At 43.0% G+C, this 17,800-nt stretch overlaps 1 protein-coding gene and 1 long non-coding RNA gene across 2 annotated transcripts in view; one reads left to right on the top strand and one right to left on the bottom strand.

Annotated features, from left to right (window-relative positions):
- Positions 1-17,800, top strand: part of SYNPO2 (synaptopodin 2) — a 304,927-nt gene that overhangs the window by 237,854 nt on the left and 49,273 nt on the right. The gene's annotated exons all lie outside the window — the stretch shown is intronic.
- The window catches only part of LOC137571452 (uncharacterized), a 71,269-nt gene continuing 58,269 nt past the window's right edge, over positions 4,801-17,800 (bottom strand). The window contains exons 2-3 of the long non-coding RNA XR_011031358.1: positions 6,360-6,417; positions 4,801-4,978 (exon numbers count right to left, since the gene is read on the bottom strand). This is a non-coding gene — a long non-coding RNA (uncharacterized lncRNA). The remainder of the gene's footprint in view (positions 4,979-6,359; positions 6,418-17,800) is intronic.

Here is a 17,800-nt window from a genome sequence, read left to right as displayed (position 1 = left end):
ATATGTTCGCTTTTTTTGTGGGTGGCGCTATGTTCCGCTGTGCAGGAATGCATGTGTCTTCCTGGAAAAATGCTGCAGACATCAACAGCTCAATGCTTTTCAATGGGCTGTCACATCCAATACAAATGTGGATGCGTTCGGAGTCCAGAATTCGAACACAATTGAAAGTGGGAACTGAAAGAGGAACATGTTGAGGCAAAAAGTGCAGCTTAGAGCTGTCAAGGCAGTAGTGAAAGTTAATATGAAAGTAGTTTAGTGGGTAGATTTTATCAGAGGGTATTTGCTAAATAAATACCAGTATTTTTACTTAGTTTTAAATGATAGTTTATTTTTTTAGACATTCTAAATATCTTGCCACTCCTTGAGCCAACTGTTTCATTTTAATTTGTGGTCATCAATGGGTAGAGCGTTGAGTGGTGTAACCTAGGCTTCCCGGATGTTACCTTAAATCTTGCACACATAATAAACGTCTTAGAATACCTCAATGCTGGGTTGACTTTCGAAAAACTTTTTTTTTGTAACATAACGTTGCACTGTTTTACCTACATATCTTGTGAAAACTTTCAAGTGTATCCGCACTTGAATTTATGTTTTATTGAGCCTATTAACTGGCATGACAAGTTTTGTATACACCTTTGTAGAAAAGGCTGTTTTAACAATTCTTAAAGTGTTATGCCTGATATATCATTACTTTGCATTTGTTTGTCTCCATTATCTTTGCTGCTTTCATACACTTTTGTCTGTTTCTGTTTGTTCTTAACTTACTCACATCTGTGTCACATTTATGTCTACTTGTTTTATTCTGCCATCTGCTTCTATAGTCAGAGCTATTGCCGAGTTCTTAGAATGTAACCTGCTTGCTTTGAAATTGACCAGCATCGTTAAGTAGTGATTAATATCTAAAATATATATTTTTTAAAATGCATTATGTCTCCCAATGACCTCGCCCAGCAGAAACCGTTATCAAACCTAAGTTATAGATGCCTCTGCAGAGAATTACTTGGAGTGTATATATAGCAAATATCAGATTCCGTCAGACTGCAGAATGAGACCACATGTCGCTTTTCTAGCTGCGGGCACATTAGGCACATGGCATCATATACTAAAATAAGTCCTTTAACCTGTTGTGTTGTGAAACACTGCTTCCTAGAAGTATCAGGCTTGGATTTGCACGCCCGACCAACATGACCAAGCTGAAAGCTATGCTGGGGAAGTAATTTACCAAAAGTAAAGTGCAGAGAAATCAATTATACAGCAATTTGCAAAAAATCCAGATTTTTCTGAATTTCTCCTTCATAAGCCCTTATTCAATTAGTATATTTTTTTGGACTATAAGACTCACTTTTTCTCTCCCAAAAGTGGGGAAAAAAAGATACTGCGTCTTATAGTCCAAATGCAGGGGGTTCCTGACTTGTGAACGCCTGCCAATACGAACCTCCAACGCACCGCAATGCCGGGGACTTCTTGTACTGTGCCCATGCAGAGGAGGACACAGGGGGACAAACGGAGGACACAAAGGGGCATAGAGGAGGACACAAGGGGTACAGAGGAGGACACAGGGAGACACAAGAGGTACAAGGGGGCATATTCCACAAGATGACCCTTCACCATGGATGCACAAGGTTTATATATATATATTTTTTTTTTTCCTGGTTTTACCCACTAAACCTAGGTGCGTCTTATGGTCAGGAGCGTCTTGTAGTCCGAAAAATATGGTTGTTTTTTTTCTACTGAGTGTTCTCCTAGGAGATAATTTTTTTTATCATATATTTTCAGCATTTTCCAATTGAAGTTCCTAACTGTAGGTTAAAACATGCTATCACAATTATTATGAATATTTTTTTATTGCTGTTGGTTTATAAGGTATTTCACTGACAAGTTGTGAAATATCACCTTAGAGAACACTTTGAAGAAAAAGTTAGATGCATATGGGCTGTAATTGCTTAAAGTAAATATAGATTAAATTCACATCAAGGACCCCTATCATGAAAACATCTAAAATACAAATGCCTCAGAGTAAAATGCAGTATAAATTATATTTTCCTATGTCAGAAGGCTAAAAAAATATGACAGCTCTGACAGGCTTTGGCTTTGCTCATCTCCTTATGGGAGATTCTTAGGAACTATTGTATTTTCAAAATTACCCTCTGGGTGGCAATGGTGCAATTCAAGTGCCACAATAGCGTGCAAGTGAGTAGAAATGCTTGTCAGCTTCTTTGTATATATTGTTTCCATGGAGTGGTTTTTTAAAGAAGTAAATATTGACAATACCCCATGAGGAGATGGACTAGGCCAAAATAAATCCAAAGTCTCAGTTCTTTATTACTAAAAAAAAAGCATCCCCTTTAAAAAACGGGCACTAGGCCACAGCTGCTTCCTCCCCTCCTCCGCAGCACTTGCACAGACACGCCTCGCTCACCCATCCGCCACCGCTGTTCGAAGTATATGCACACAGGGAGATGTTGCTTGCTTGACATTTGGAAAAAGCTGTTATTTTCCACAATGCAATGAGGTTCTCAGACAGCAAACTGTCAGGTCTAGAAGCAGGGACACAGGAGGACACAGAGATACAGGGGTTTTATTATATAGGATTGTAAGTGACAGTGACATAGGAAAAATGTAATTTATAGTGCATTTGATGTTAAGACTAATGTATGCTGTTTATGTATGCATACCCATGTATTTTACATTTTGCAATTTTGTTGTGATAGTGGTTCAAATAGCGGTTACTGCAAGTGAATGCATGCAGCGGCAATTGCACAACTTCTGTTTCAGTCAAGGTCAAGTAAGCCCAAACATGAGCAAGGCAAATACTAGCTATGCCGATTCATGTAAATTAAAAGCAATACCTTTGGAGCTAAACTTTTTCAATTCATGTAGTGGTGCTTGCGTATAGCTGTGCCTAAGCTGTCTCCTGTTAGCAGACTGAGCTCTTACAATCGCTCATCACCTACTTCCTGTGGGCGGTCTCTTCACAAACAGAAGCCATGATTTCTACTGCAATGCAGTAATCCTGGGAAATGTAATCTGACATCTATTGTTCTTCCTACTTTTGGTGTCACATGGTCACCAAGAAGTTGAGTCCAGAGAGAGGAGAATGTGAGCGGTAAAGTAGCAGGAAGCATATTCATTCATTTATCGGGTATTCTGTCCGCTACCTTGCTTCTATATGCTGCTTGTATTTACTTATCAACCTGATTACTAGTAGAATTCACCTTGTTCAATTTTGGGTTTATTTGAGTTTTAAACAATCCTTGATATACTCTTATATCAAGCAACTTAGACTGTAATAGAGTAGCCATATGACAATGGGATTGATTCCCAAAACCTTGGTAAAAGTGAATGCAAATAGTGCATGGCAAATTTACAACATAAAGAGCATTGCATACATAGAGCAACTCACACTATGTACATAATGTGTGCGTTAGTTGCATAGAAAAACATGTGATATATGAACAGTATGTGTGTTGTGTACATAACGTGTGTTGTGCTAGGTGTGCAGCACAATTTTATGTTGATGAAGTAAGTACAAGTTAAATTGTGGTACAGTGTCTGCGCATGGCAGTTTTACTTGGGTTTTGTGAACTGGTGACTGAAGGTTGTTAACCCATCCTCAGTCACATTGGAACCTTTTCTGAATCTGAAAATTGCAGGTCAGGCTTGTAGGGATTGATAGTAGGCATCTAATTTTAAAATCTCATCACACATTAATTTACAAAACAATATGTAATATACTTAACACTTTCTGCACATTTTTGCATGGCATTTGCATGTGGTGGACAGTAATATCCTAGCGTGCAGCCTCAGCTCCAAGCATATCTATCCAGTGCTATGCGCAAGGAAATCTGCTGCTGTTCTCTATGTCCTTAATTATTCAGTCTGTTCTTTTAAACAATGTAATGATAAATAGTTAGATAGATAGATAGATAGATAGATAGATAGATAGATAGATAGATAGATAGATAGATAGATAGATAGATAGATAGAGTCAGTCTATAGAATTACAATAAATGGGTTATTTCAAATAAATGATCCCATATCTCTGATATGTCACTTCAAACAAGCTCCCTCCTGAGTCTTCATTGACCAACTTCAGTGAAAACTTTTATTTTAGCTCAGGGTAGTTTAGAAAAGCTGTTAGGTTATTTTTATTTTTTTAGGTTATCTATGTTTTTATTACTTTATGTGTCCCCACTGGAATAAATCTCACTTTCTGTCAAAATAGAAAGCAGAATAGGGGTTGATTCACTAAAGAACTTTAATCTTAACATGTGCAGGTAGCACACGTTAAGATTACCGGCATTTACACAATTTGCTTAGCGAATTGCATAACACACTGCATGCACCACTTAGGTTGTCTATGTAATATGCAACGTAGGGGTGCTTGTATATAGCATGTTAAGCAATGTAAATTGCGTAAATCCTGGAAATCCTAATATGTATTATCTGTACACATTAAGATTAGCGTTCTATAGTGAATCAAGTCAACTCCTAAATCACTTTAATAGGGACATTCTAAAGGAAAAATACATACCCTTATTATTCAGATAAAGTTAGGATGTCTACATTTTTAATTGTTTGCTACTTCCTTTCCCAGTGATACCTCAGACTCACATTAGAGCCACATTGGAGGTCCTGGTGTCACCCAGACAGGAAGTGAGGAGAAATCTCCACAAATGAGACACTGACAGTAGTGAGAATCTGACAAGAGTTCCCAACCTTCTATATCCAAAACTGAAAAATAGGCATAGCTAAATGAGGACTTCACAGACTCTGTTTCTCTTTACATGTATTAGAATGTATTAAGTGGCACGCTGGTTACATATATATGATGTACTAGAGGCAGGCTCTGATCTCATCTCTTTCTGCACATTTTCATTTTTTTCCACTGTTGATTTGCTGTATTTTTCACTTCATCATTAAAAAAGAATATTCCTGTCTTCTCTTTCTGTCTTCTGCCTTTTCTTTCATTGAATGACTAATCACAGTAAAAGTTGAATAATTGTCAATTATTATTTTTTTTTAAGTGTGATTTTCAAGTTTAATTCCACTATGGTGGGATACCACAACAGTGTATAAAATGTCCATTTATATAATATACAGCTCAGGAAAGGAGTAGTTAGACTAGGAAATTGCAAACAGCATGCTGCAAAACTAAGCCAAGTATATTAATCTTTCTGAAATTATAAGGGTGGCCACTAACAATCCAATCTTTTTCATTCAATCTTACCAAATCTATGTGGTAGAAAAGTAAACTGAGTGAATATATTGAATACTATAGGCAGTTCCCTTATATTACATAGAACTTGTAAGATTGGAGGAAAAAGATTGGACCGTTATTGGTCACCTTAAAGCACAATTTTTACTTACCTGATGATGGAATGGGGCAAAAAAATCACCGTGCTTACCATAACACCTGGCCAGCCCAGTCATTTGTTAACACCTTCATTGGCACTCAAACTTGCAATAGCTTTGATCTTTGATATGCCTAATAATGGGCGTGGCCAGTTATATAAAAGTGTTAATCAAGGTCATATGCATTTAATGTTTTCCTGAATGTTCTGGATGTACTGCGTGTACAGAGAGTCCCCAATAAACTATGCTGAGCATTCCTGTCATTGTAAGGGCTGGTTCAGACGGACGCTTGCGGTGCGTTTACTGCAAGCGTTCGGAACGTCGCGGTAAACGCTCCCATTCAAGTGAATGGGAGTGTTTACATCGAGCTTTTGCGCACGTTTACACGAGTGCGGCGTTCGGGTCCCGATTTTCGTTAGCATTCGAGCTGCCCCTGGAAGCGACATGTAGCTTCCAGGGGGCGGCCAACTGCGATGGCTAATGTCCCCCTAGGGGAAGAAAAAACCCAACCGCATTGGAACGCGACATGAAGGCTACTGAAAGCCTGACTGCGCAGCCGCCGCAACGCCCCCCAAACGCGACGCCACACAGACGTCCGTCTGAACCAGCCCTAAATCAGTTTAAAAAATGTTTTTACTAGGCTGACACTAGGTATGATGAATATCTATAGGATTCTACTGCAGTGTCCTAGTAGCATGGGGATAGGGTTTTTGGCAACCGTATATTTCTCACCAAGGGCACTCAAATGGCCAAAACTTCCACAATAGATGACCCTTCCTCGACCTCTTTCCAGGGGAACTCTCCACCTGGCTGCTGGTGCTTACCCCTGTGGTTCACCACTCCACACAACAACGATGAATTTAAACAAACACACAGAGGAAAGCACTCTTGCTTGGCATTATACCTTACACTGTAGTGTACACATAGCAAGAGTACTTCCCTCATTTGTTTTGCTTGAACTCAAATGGCTACACTACCCTGAAGAAATGCTTAACTCTTCTTACCTCAAGCATGTTCTTTACACTGTTTTCACTCGGCCTCTGTTAGACAATCTGTGGCTCCCTAGGATGGCAGGCAATGGATCAGTACAAATAATCTTGGAATAGAGACTCTATAAGAAAGGGCAAGGGCCTATTTCCACGACACGCAGATTGGAAGCAGAATGGCAACAGAAAAACTGACTCCAATTAATGCCTATGGGCCTGTTTCCACTAAACGCGATTTTTCTGATGCAGGTTTTCCCATAGGCATTCATTGGAGTCAGTTTTTCTGCATCCATTCTGCATCCAATCTGCGTGTAGTGGAACTAGGCCCTAATGCTGGATTCACACTGTGTGCGTTGTACAACGCATGCGTTATAATGTGTGTGAACTTCAACGGTCGCTGTGTGCGTTATACCATATAGGTTAATCAAAGCCTGCATGCAGCGAGTAATAATAATGCGATCTGTTACAACGTAGAAGGCTGAACAGATCCATAGAACTGTATGGGCAGTGAGTTGACTGACATATTGTGTGAAAGGAGCCTCATAGGATAGGACCAGGATATGTGTCCTCCACATCTTGGACAAGAAGCTGCACAACAGTGCAAGGTGCAATATTAAAGTTTGTAGCTAGAAAAGGTGAGGACAATATATATTTGATGGGTGGACATTTTTACGCCATAAATCTAAATTATAGTAGAACTAGTAAAAACGCGCCCATTAAAAAATGGGCGCTAGGCTACGGGTGTTCCCTCCCTCTCCCTAGCAACGCGAGCTCAGATGCGTCCCGCTCGCCCATCCTCCACCACTGTCTGCAGTATATGCACACAGAGAGATTGCTTGGCAGTTGGAAGAAGCTGTTATTTCCCACAATGCAATGAGGTTCTCAGACAGCAAACTGCCAGGTCTGGAAGCAGGGTCACAGGCGGACACACACAGGGACAGGACACAGGGGTTTTATTATATAGGATTAGTACTACTACAAAAAGCATCTGAAATTATTAACAAATATTCTGCAAATTATTTTAACGATAATAATGAATATATCATTAACATTGTGCAGAGAAATGATGCGTAGTATAGCCAGATCTGTATGCGACCCTTTCCTCCTCTGGTGCTCCACGTGGTGGCACCAAAGATGGGCACCTACTCAGACCTGGAGATAGGTAGTAGCACTTGTGTCAGGGAAGCTTATGTTAAAATGTAGCTTGTTTGATACAAGTCTTATGTCTCATCTTTCAATTATACAGAAGCTGTGTACTCACCGCAGGACGGGTCCTGCGACGTCTCCTTGACGACAGTCGCTAGCGACGCCTCTTCCTGTCGGCAGGTTAAGCGCGAGGTCACGCAACGTACACTGCAGCGCGAGCGAGACTTCCAGTGATCGCAGTACTTTGTGTGGTGTCGTCAGGGATCTTAAAGATCCGATCCACCGTGTCGGTCTTTAGTTATCACGCGACGCTATGCGACGTTCGCAATCGTGCTTCTGTACCCACCTTGTGATGTGTAAAAATCGACCAGTCGGTGGGAAAGTCGCCAGGTGGGTACATAGCTTAAGATTCGCATCAGTGAATAATGGCGCACAGCACCTATGCATAAAAATGGCGCCGCATTAAAAAGATACGCTTATCGCTATTTATCGTTAGTACTGCATAATAATGGTGCACAGGGAAAAAAGAAGAAAACCGGCACACAGTAACGTTATTTATCAATAGCGCCATTCATATGCCAAACAGCAGACGTTATTGCACATAGTAACGTTATTTATCAATAGCTAACCTACATAAGCCAAACTGCAGAAGTTGTTTAACTGCAAAACGGTGAATGGATTTAATGTAACACTGTCAAGGTTAGGGTTAGGCACCACTAGGGGAGATTTAGGGTTAGGCACCACCAGGAAGTTCTTAGGGTTAGGCACCTCCAGGGGGGTGGTTAGGGTTAGGCACCACCAGGGGGATGGTTAGGGTTAGGCACTACCAGGGGGTGGTTAGAGTTAGGCACCACCAGGGGGGTGGTTAGGGTTAGGCACCACCAGGGGGATCTTAGGGTTAGGCACCACCCAGGGGGTCTTAGGGTTAGGCATCACTAGGGAAGTGGTTAGGGTTAGGCACCACCAGGGGGGGTCTAGGGGATAGGGATAGGTACAGAGGTGGTTTTGTGTGTTAATGCTAAATAACAATAAGGCTGTAACGTTAAATAGCGATAAGCGACAAACGGATTAGCGGCAACACCGTGTGCCATTATTTGCAGGCGCCATTTTCAGATGGATCCCTTAAGATTTAGTGAGATTTGCTGCCACAACAGATTTATGTTTATAAGGCTCTGCAAAAGTGCCTTGATGGTGGCAAAATCTGCATCCAATTCAGGGTATTATACCAGAAATCCATCTCATAGGGTAAAAAAGTATACTGCCAAATAGTTATATTGCTCACATAACACGTTCTGATATCATGCCCCCACAAAACAATTTCTGGCGTCATGTCCTTCACATTGCAGGATCAGATTATCAAACAAGACAGTCTTCATTTCAACATTGTCACAAACATTATGGCACATGTCAATATGTTACCACCTGTTAGGATAGGACTGGAGTGGGTATATCATGACATTGAAGGGCTGACATACTGGGTTGGTACAATAGCTTAGCGATTCATAACCCAATCTGGAGATAAACATAGTGTGTTGGAAGTGTAGTTGAGACAAGTTAAGAGAACTAGGATGGAGGGAGGAAGGGTAGTAGAGGGTCAGCATTGATGACAAGGATAAGTGGATAGATAAAAGCGGGAGAGAGGCATAGCAGAGAGCACTTTTGTATTATGTTGTCCTAGGTGTGATTCTCTGTCCAGGATAAAATCTGCATGGAGTTACTAGTATCTTCACAAAAGTTTTATCCAGACATTTCATATTCTCCAGTATCCCAAAAATATGCTAATGAGTAACTTGGTTTACCCCAAAACAAGCCTACTTTAAAGGGAACCTTAACTGAGAGGGATACGGATGTTTCCTTTTAAACAATGCCAGTTGCTTGGCAGTCCTGTTGATCTCTTTGGCTGCAGTAGTGGCTGAATCATACACCTGAAACAAGCATGCAGCTAATCCAGTCTGACTTCAGTCAGAGCACCTGATCTGCATGCTTGTAAAGGGCTGTGGGTAAAAGTATTAGAGACACAGGATTAGCAGGTGATTCAGACAACTGGTATTATTTTAAAAGGAAAAATCCATATCCTTCTCAGTTTGGATTCCCTTTAAAAAAAAAGAAAAAAAAAGGACTATAACAGTATTAGAGATTAGATTGTAAGCTCTTATGAGGACAGATAGGACCCCCAGTAAGGCATACCAACCATATCACAGACCCTGCGAAAAGACAGGACCCCCAGTAATGCACAACACCAACACCACAGACCCTGTCAAAGACAGGGCCCCGATAATGAACAGCACCCGCACGTAAGGCACAGGCCTAACACCACAGACCCTGCCAGCAGACAGGACCCCCAGTAAGGCACAGCACCAACAGGACAGACCCTGCCAACTGGCAGGACCCCAAGTAATGCACAACACCCACAGGGCAGACCCTGCCAACAGACAGCACCCACAGGACAGACCCTGCCAACAGATAGCTCCCACAGGACAGACACTACCAACAGACAGGACCCCCAATAATGCACAGCACCCATACAACAAATACTGCGAACAGACAGGACCCCCAGTAATACACAGCACCCACAGGACAGACCTTGCCAACAGACAGGACCCCCAGTAATGCACAGCACCCACAGGACAGACCTTGCCAACAGACAGGACCCCCAGTAATGCACAGCACCCACAGGACAGACCTTGCCAACAGACAGGACCCCCAGTAATGCACAGCACCCACAGGACAGACCTTGCCAACAGACAGGACCCCCAGTAATGTACAGCACCCACAGGACAGACGTTGGCAACAGACAGGACCCCCAGTAATGCACAGCACCCACAGGACAGACTCGTCCACCAGACAGGACCCACAGTAATGCACAGCACCCACAGGACAGACCTTGCCAACCGACAGGACCCCCAGTAATGTACAGCACCCACAGGACAGACCTTGCCAACAGACAGGACCCCCAGTAATGTACAGCATCCACAGGACAGACCTTGGCAACAGACAGGACCCCCAGTAGTGCACAGCACCCACACGACAGACCTTGCCAACAGACAGGACTCCCAGTAATGCACAGCGCCCACACGACAGACCCTGCCAGCAGACAGGACCCCCAGTAAGGCACATCACCCACATGACAGAAACGGCCAACAAACAGGACCCCCAGTATTGTACAGCACCCGCACGACAGACCTTGTGAACAGACAGGACCCCCAGTAATGCACAGCACCCACACGACAGACCCTGCCAACAGACAGGACCCCAGTAAAGTACAGCACCCACAGGATAGATACTGCCAACAGACAGGACCCCCAGTAAGGCACAGTACCCACAGGACAGACCCTGTCAACAGGCAGGACCCCCAGTAATGCACAGCACCCACACAACAGACCCTGCCAACAAACAGGACCTCGATAATGCACAGCACCCACACACCCGACCCAGCCAACAAACAGGACCCCCAGTAATACACAGCACCCACACGCCCGACCCTGCAATCAGACAGGACCCCCAGTAATGCACAGCACCCACCAGACAGACCCGTCCACCAAACAGGACCCACAGTAAGGCACAGCACCCACACAATAAACCCTGCCAACAGACAGGAACCCCAGTAACACACATCACCACCATGACTGGACCCCTAATGGCAGAAAAAACTCCAGTAACAGCCACAATAATAGTGCCCCCTTATTATGGTGCTTCTACTGGCACATATCCTGTTGGCAGTTCAAGCAGCAGATCTGTCAGAAGTGAGGAGCTTACCAGTCTCCAGTCAGATTCTACAGCAGCCTCCACCTCAATCGTCCAGCCTGCAGCTTTGAGCATCCAGCGCTGGCACTTCTCCCTGCCCCTCCCCCTACCAGTCACATGATACTGGAGAGCAGAGGTAGACAGGAATGAATGAAGCCAGTTCTTGTATTTTCAGCAAGGAGGAGGATGTCGGGACACTGCAGGGCTGCACTGTGTCTTGGGCACAAGTGGTAGCAGCTCCCGGGGAACAAAAGGGGCGGAGCCACGCATTACAAGAGACGGAGATACATATAACGGGGGTTGGAGCTACAGATCGCGAGGGGTGGCGCTAGGCATGAGCAATGGCGCTATGGCTGCTGATTGATGCTCCAGGCCATTGCCTATAGTGTCTATGCCTTGAAACGGCCCTGGATCTATAGGTGGTTCCTCTACCAATCCAGTAAAATTATTGTGTGCAATAATAATTACAATCAGTGATTCTTGAGAATAGGCTGTGAATATCTTTTGAGAAAGCCAAAAAAGTGGTCATATGGCAGTTTATATCTTTTGCTACTGATTTTCAAACTGCCAGGAGGATGTGTAACCATGGCAGCCTAGCGCACGCTCTTTTCAATGGTACAGTGAAAGTGTTATTCTATTTACACACCATGCTATTTCCCATTAGATCAATGGATCAAACTAATAATTTCCAAAATGTCCGATCAGCTCCCGATCGATAAAGGGATCGATTTTCAGATCGCTACTGCACAAAATAACTGGAAGCTCATAGAGTGGACGGCTGGTGGGGGTGACTGTCCCTGGCCCTGTCCTCTGGCCCTGCATCTATATGGGATCCACCATCTTACCTAGGAGAGATCACAGATGCCGAAGCGCCCAGCAAAGTTGCGCAACCCGCGACTGTCACAATGAATGCTGATAGATGTAGTCCATGAATGTGAGTACAGACATGTTTAGCAGTGATTTACAGAGAGTATATGGGCTTCTCACCAACTGTCCCTCAGAGTGACTCACAATCTAATCCTGACCATAGTCAAATGTCCATCATAGACAACGGCTAATTTAGCGGAAGCCAATTAACTTATCTGCATTTTTCGGGGATGTGGGAGGAAACTGGCATGCCCGGAGGAAACCCACACAGACACAGGAAAAATATACAAGCTCTGTGCAGATAGTGTCCTGGTGTCCTGGCTGGGATTAAATCATGGACCCAGTGCTGCAAAGCCAGTGTATTATCCACAATAACACAATAAATATCTATATGTTATAGGTACAAGTGCCTAAGTCTAAGTCATCATTATTTGCATAAAACATATGTAGATTTAGGTTGCTAAATAAACCAATTAAATAACGTATATACTCGACTATAAGTCTGGAAATGTAGGTCTAACTCACTATATAAAAGTATTGAGGTCGACTTATACTCGAGTCACAAGCAACACTGAGCACACTTGTGGTTATTATTAGTGATATTCCCATTGGTGACACTCACATTTGCAGCAATTTAAGTGACACTTTCTTGATAAAGGTAATGCTAAGAAAACACTGGTCTGGTCATTGCTAGCCACAATTAAGGAAAGGGGAGGGAAAAGATACTGGGCTGCAGGAAGAGGAGTGAATAATTGCTGCACTTGGGGGCCTGAAGGAGTTATTGTAGCTGTTAATTCTTCCTGGTCCCCTAAGTGCAGCCATTAACTTTGCTGGGTAGACTTATACTTGAGTCGATAAAAAATCCAACTTAAGAGGGTCAAATATTGGAGTCAACTTATACACGAGGTCGACTTATATTCGAGGATATACAGTAAATACCACACTCATTCAAAGAGTTTTCTTTGTGTTCATGACTATGAACATTGTAGATTCACACTGAAGGCATCCAAACTATGAATTAACACATGTGGAAGTATAGTACATATAAGTTTGCACAGTGGGAGACATGGCAGCGCTTTCAAACAACCTCATACCTGAATGATTTAACTGCAATGGTGAGCAGAGCTCCAGAAACTGGACTAAATTACACACCCAGCATACACTGCAGGCAAAGAAAGTATAGTACATAACCAAAAAGTGTGAAACAACTGAAAATATGTCATATTCTAGGTTTTTGAAAGTAGCCACCTTTTGCTTTGATTACTGCTTTGCAAACTCTTGGCATTCTCTTGATGAGCTTCAAGAGGTAGTCACCTGAAATGTTTTTCACTTCACAGGTGTGCCCTGTCAGGTTTAATAAGTGGGATTTCTTGCCTTATAAATAGGGTTGGGACCATCAGTTGCGTTGTGGAGAAGTCAGGTGGATACACAGCTGATAGTCCTACTGAATAGACTGTTAGAATTTGTATTGTGGCAAGAAAAAAGCAGCTAAGTAAAGAAAAACGAGTGGCCATCATTACTTTAAAAAATGAAGGTAAGTCAGTCTGAAAAATTGGGAAAACTTTGAAAGTGTCCCCAAGTGCAGTCTCAAAAACCATCAAACGCTACACAGAAACTGGCTCACATGCGGACCACCCCAGGAAAGATAGACCAAGAGTCACCTCTGCTGCGGAAGATAAGTTAATCCGAGTCACCAGCCTCAGAAATCACAGGTTAACAACAGCTCAGATTAGGGACCAGGTCAATGCCACACAGAGTTCTAGCAGCAGACACATCTCTAGAACAACTGTTAAGAGGAGACTGTGAATCAGGCCTTCATGGTAGAATATCTGCTAGGAAACCACTGCTAAGGACAGGCAACAAGCAGAAGAGACTTGTTTGGGCTAATTAAAGAACACAAGGAATGGACATTAGACCAGTGGAAATCTGTGCTTTGGTCTGATGAGTCCAAATTTGAGATTTTTGGTTCCAACCACTGTGTCTTTGTGTGATGTAGAAAAGGTGAAATGCATGCCTGGTTCCCACCGTGAAGCACGGAGGAGGAGGAGTGATGGTGTGAGGGTGCTTTGCTGGTGACACTGTTGGGGATTTATTCAAAATTGAAGGCATACTGAGCCAGCATGTCTACCACAGCATCTTGCAGTGGCATGCTATTCCATCCGGTTAGCGTTTAGTTGGACCATCATTTATTTTTTAACAGGACAATGATCCCAAACACACCTCCAGGCTGTGTAAGAGCTATTTGACCAGGAAGGAGAGTGATGGGGTGCTGCGCCAGATGACCTGGCCTCCACACTCACCAGACCTGAACCCAATCAAGATGGTTTGGGATGAGCTGCCTGGACCACAGAGTGAAGGAAAAAGGGCCAACAAGTGCTAAGCATCTCTAGGAACTCCTTCAAGACTGTTGGAAGACCATTTCCGGTGACTACCTCTTGAAGCTCATCAAGGGAATGCCAAGAGTGTGCAAAGCAGTAATCAAAGCAAAAGATGGCTATTTTGAAAAACCTAGAATATGACATATCTTCAGTTGTTTTACACTTGTTGGTTATGTACGATACTTCCACGAGTGTCAATTCATAGTTTGGATGCCTTCAGTGTGAATCTACAATGTTCATAGTCATGAAAATAAAGAAAACTCTTTAATTGAGAAGGTGTGTCCAAACTTTGGGTCTGTACTATATATATATATATATATATATATATATATATATATATATATATATAATTCAGGATAAGTTGTAACAAATGAACTGGCAATATTAGAGAAAGTTTACTGATAAAATATTTTCAAGCTTAGTGCAGATTTAAAACACTTGTCACCTCCGAGCGAGGCTCTTGAGATGGAAAGCTTGCCAGCTGCTGTCAGAAAGAGACCTTGATTCCACATGAACTAAATGCATGAATCTTTTCTGTCCATTTCTTATCAGAAGCAATTCGCCCTATCAATCATGATGCAAATCTAATGATTTAGAGGGGAATAAGATACAGCACTCCATAGTCCTTGCTGTAACAGATTGAAAACTAGGAGTGGGCGTGGAACAGTTGGTATAGCAGTTTATCTTCTGCCTGCTCTTGAGTAATACCTCTGGTTTACTAAGCTCCACTGGGCATGTGAGGTACAGAAAGTTTTGATGGCTGTGAGCAATCGCTCGAGTCATGCCCTGATGCAGGATGTACCTCGTCAAAGACAGGGGCAGGTGCTCTGAACTCCTTTAGTTTATGACCCACATTTATGAAATCACGAGAACATAATGTAGAATGAATAGTATAAAAATAAATTATGTACATACTGTATTTGACCTGATATAGTAACAACACCTGTACTCATAACGTCAAAATCAAAGTAAAGATAAGACTGCCTTCAAGGCTACCTGAAAACTTATGTGAAATCTTGCTTTTTTGGGTTCAGAACAGAATGTGTGAAATTGAAGGACTAATTTTAGACCTGCAGAAAACAGTTGTTAAAGAAAATTCACATACTAACCTGAGGAGAGGGAAGCCTCTGGATCCTCCAGAGGTTTGCTACTAGTGATACGGTGAACATCACATTTTGAGTTCGCGAACGCCATCTGGCCATCTCTTCTTCCCACACTGTCATCCGTTGTTGCCCAGGACTGTTCAACTGATCGTGGCTGTGCTGCTCTTCTGGCGTGAGCGAAGCCATGCTGCAGTCACACAAGTACAGCTGTGCCAGCGTAGTAGCATGGAGCAATTCATACACGAGTGGTTCTGGTTTACTGCGCAGGCACAGCTGTAGTCATGCAGGTGCAGTATGGCCGCACATGTGCTTGATGAGGACAAAGGCCCATAAGCCCTTTGTCAGTAATCTTTGGGGGGGTCTGTGAGTGGCAATGGGGGACCGGAGGACACCATGGGACATAGTATGTTAGGGACATACTCAGGGCCGGATTTGTACTTTCCAGCGCCCTAGGCCAGCTGTCACCAACCCCCCCCCCCTCATTCTGTCCAACTCTGACAAGTTTGAACGGGCCCCCCTCTGTTTTGCTGCTTTGCCCCGTTCAACAAAGAAGCAGTGCATGCTCTGTCCACTCCATGTAATTTTGCGCTCCTGTCTGCATGCACAGTAGGCGATAGTGTTCTGGGCTTGCATACTTCAGAAATGATGCTCATGTATGAGCACTCAGCAGCACTTGTCAAGTACACATACCCATAACACCTCCTCGGCTCCTGTGCACATGCATACAGGAGTGCAAAATCACAAGGAGCCCCAGTGGACAGCGCTGCTTCTTTGTCCTCTGTGCTACTTGCTGCCGTCAGAGCCACAAATAGGGGACAGTGCAGCACAATGCAGAGAAGCCCATCCAAAACAGAGAACAGGTAAGTAGGATCCGACACTACTCACACTGGCATAGATGTAGTGTAATGCTAGGTACACATGATGCAATTTCCTGACAGATTTACTGTCAGGTCGATTATTTCCATCATGTCTGATCTAATTTCAATTTTTCGAACAATTTGCTTTTCACGTCTATGAAAAATCATTCAGAAAATTGATTGGAAAGCAGATCGGACATGTTGGAAATAGTCGATCTGACAGTAAAGCTGTCAGAAAATTGCATTGTGTGTACCCAGCATAAGCTCAGGTGTACTGTACACAGTGACAATTTAGCACTTAAGACAGATTTTAAAATCAGTCAGCAGGAAGTTTTGTAACAGAATAACACTTTTTATTGGCTAACCAAAAGAATAACAGTGAGCCTTTGGTTAATGAGCTGTCTTCAGACTGTGTACTGTATACAAGATGTTAGGCACACAGCTATATATATACAGCCAGCAGGAGATGCATTGAAAAAACCCAGGAAAGAGTTAAACTGTAGAAAGAATGTTGTTGGCATTCTCTAGGAGGAAAAAAAAGGCATAAATCTAACAGATCTGAGATCTTTAACAGCACTGACCTACTAGTAATAAATTATCATCAGTCAGGGAGGGGGAGAGCTGCTAATTCCTGCCCGTGAATGTGTGCTGCATGAGAAAAACTAATCGGAACTCAAGAGTTCTGCTACTTGAGACCATATATTTTTCTTCTCACAGCAGATTGTTTGTCCCCTCTCATCATACAGGTAACAGCAGATGCTGACTGCCATAACACACACTTTGCACAAGTAAGAGAGATGCAGGGATCTCTGGAATTCAGGCAGACCAGAGCAAAGCAGGAGAGGTGATTTACTTTGACAGGTGACCTCTTATCTCTCCAAGTCCTGCGCCCTGCTAATTTTTATCGCCCTAGGCCATGGCCTCTGTGACCTTGCCAGAAATCCGGGCCTGGACATACTTAGGTAAATATGTAAAGGGCTGAGGCAGGCAGTGTTGCTCGGATAGTGCTTTTTAAAATCCGAATTGATCCGGATCCGGATACCTAGATATCCGGATCCGGGTTCGGATATCCGAATCCAGCCTTTTAGATATCCGCGTGAACGCGGAGATCCGGTTGCATTATCCGCGGATATCTGGGCTATTCGGATATCTGGATAAAAAAACTGGAAGTGCCCTTTATATAGCTTTAAAAGGTTTTTTTTAGGGTAAATGAGGCATGTATCATTATTATTTTGCAAAGGGGAACACTAATTGATGATGTGGGGACTTAAAAAAAATGGCTGTCAATTAACATCAGGCCTAGGTTCCAGACAGCGGTCGTGCAGCCCACATTGTGTCCAAAGTCCAACCGCACAACTGGGACA

The sequence above is a fragment of the Hyperolius riggenbachi genome, chromosome 1 (assembly GCF_040937935.1).
Source record: "Hyperolius riggenbachi isolate aHypRig1 chromosome 1, aHypRig1.pri, whole genome shotgun sequence".
Taxonomy (NCBI): domain Eukaryota; kingdom Metazoa; phylum Chordata; class Amphibia; order Anura; family Hyperoliidae; genus Hyperolius; species Hyperolius riggenbachi.
This window is presented reverse-complemented; position numbering and strand designations above follow the sequence as displayed.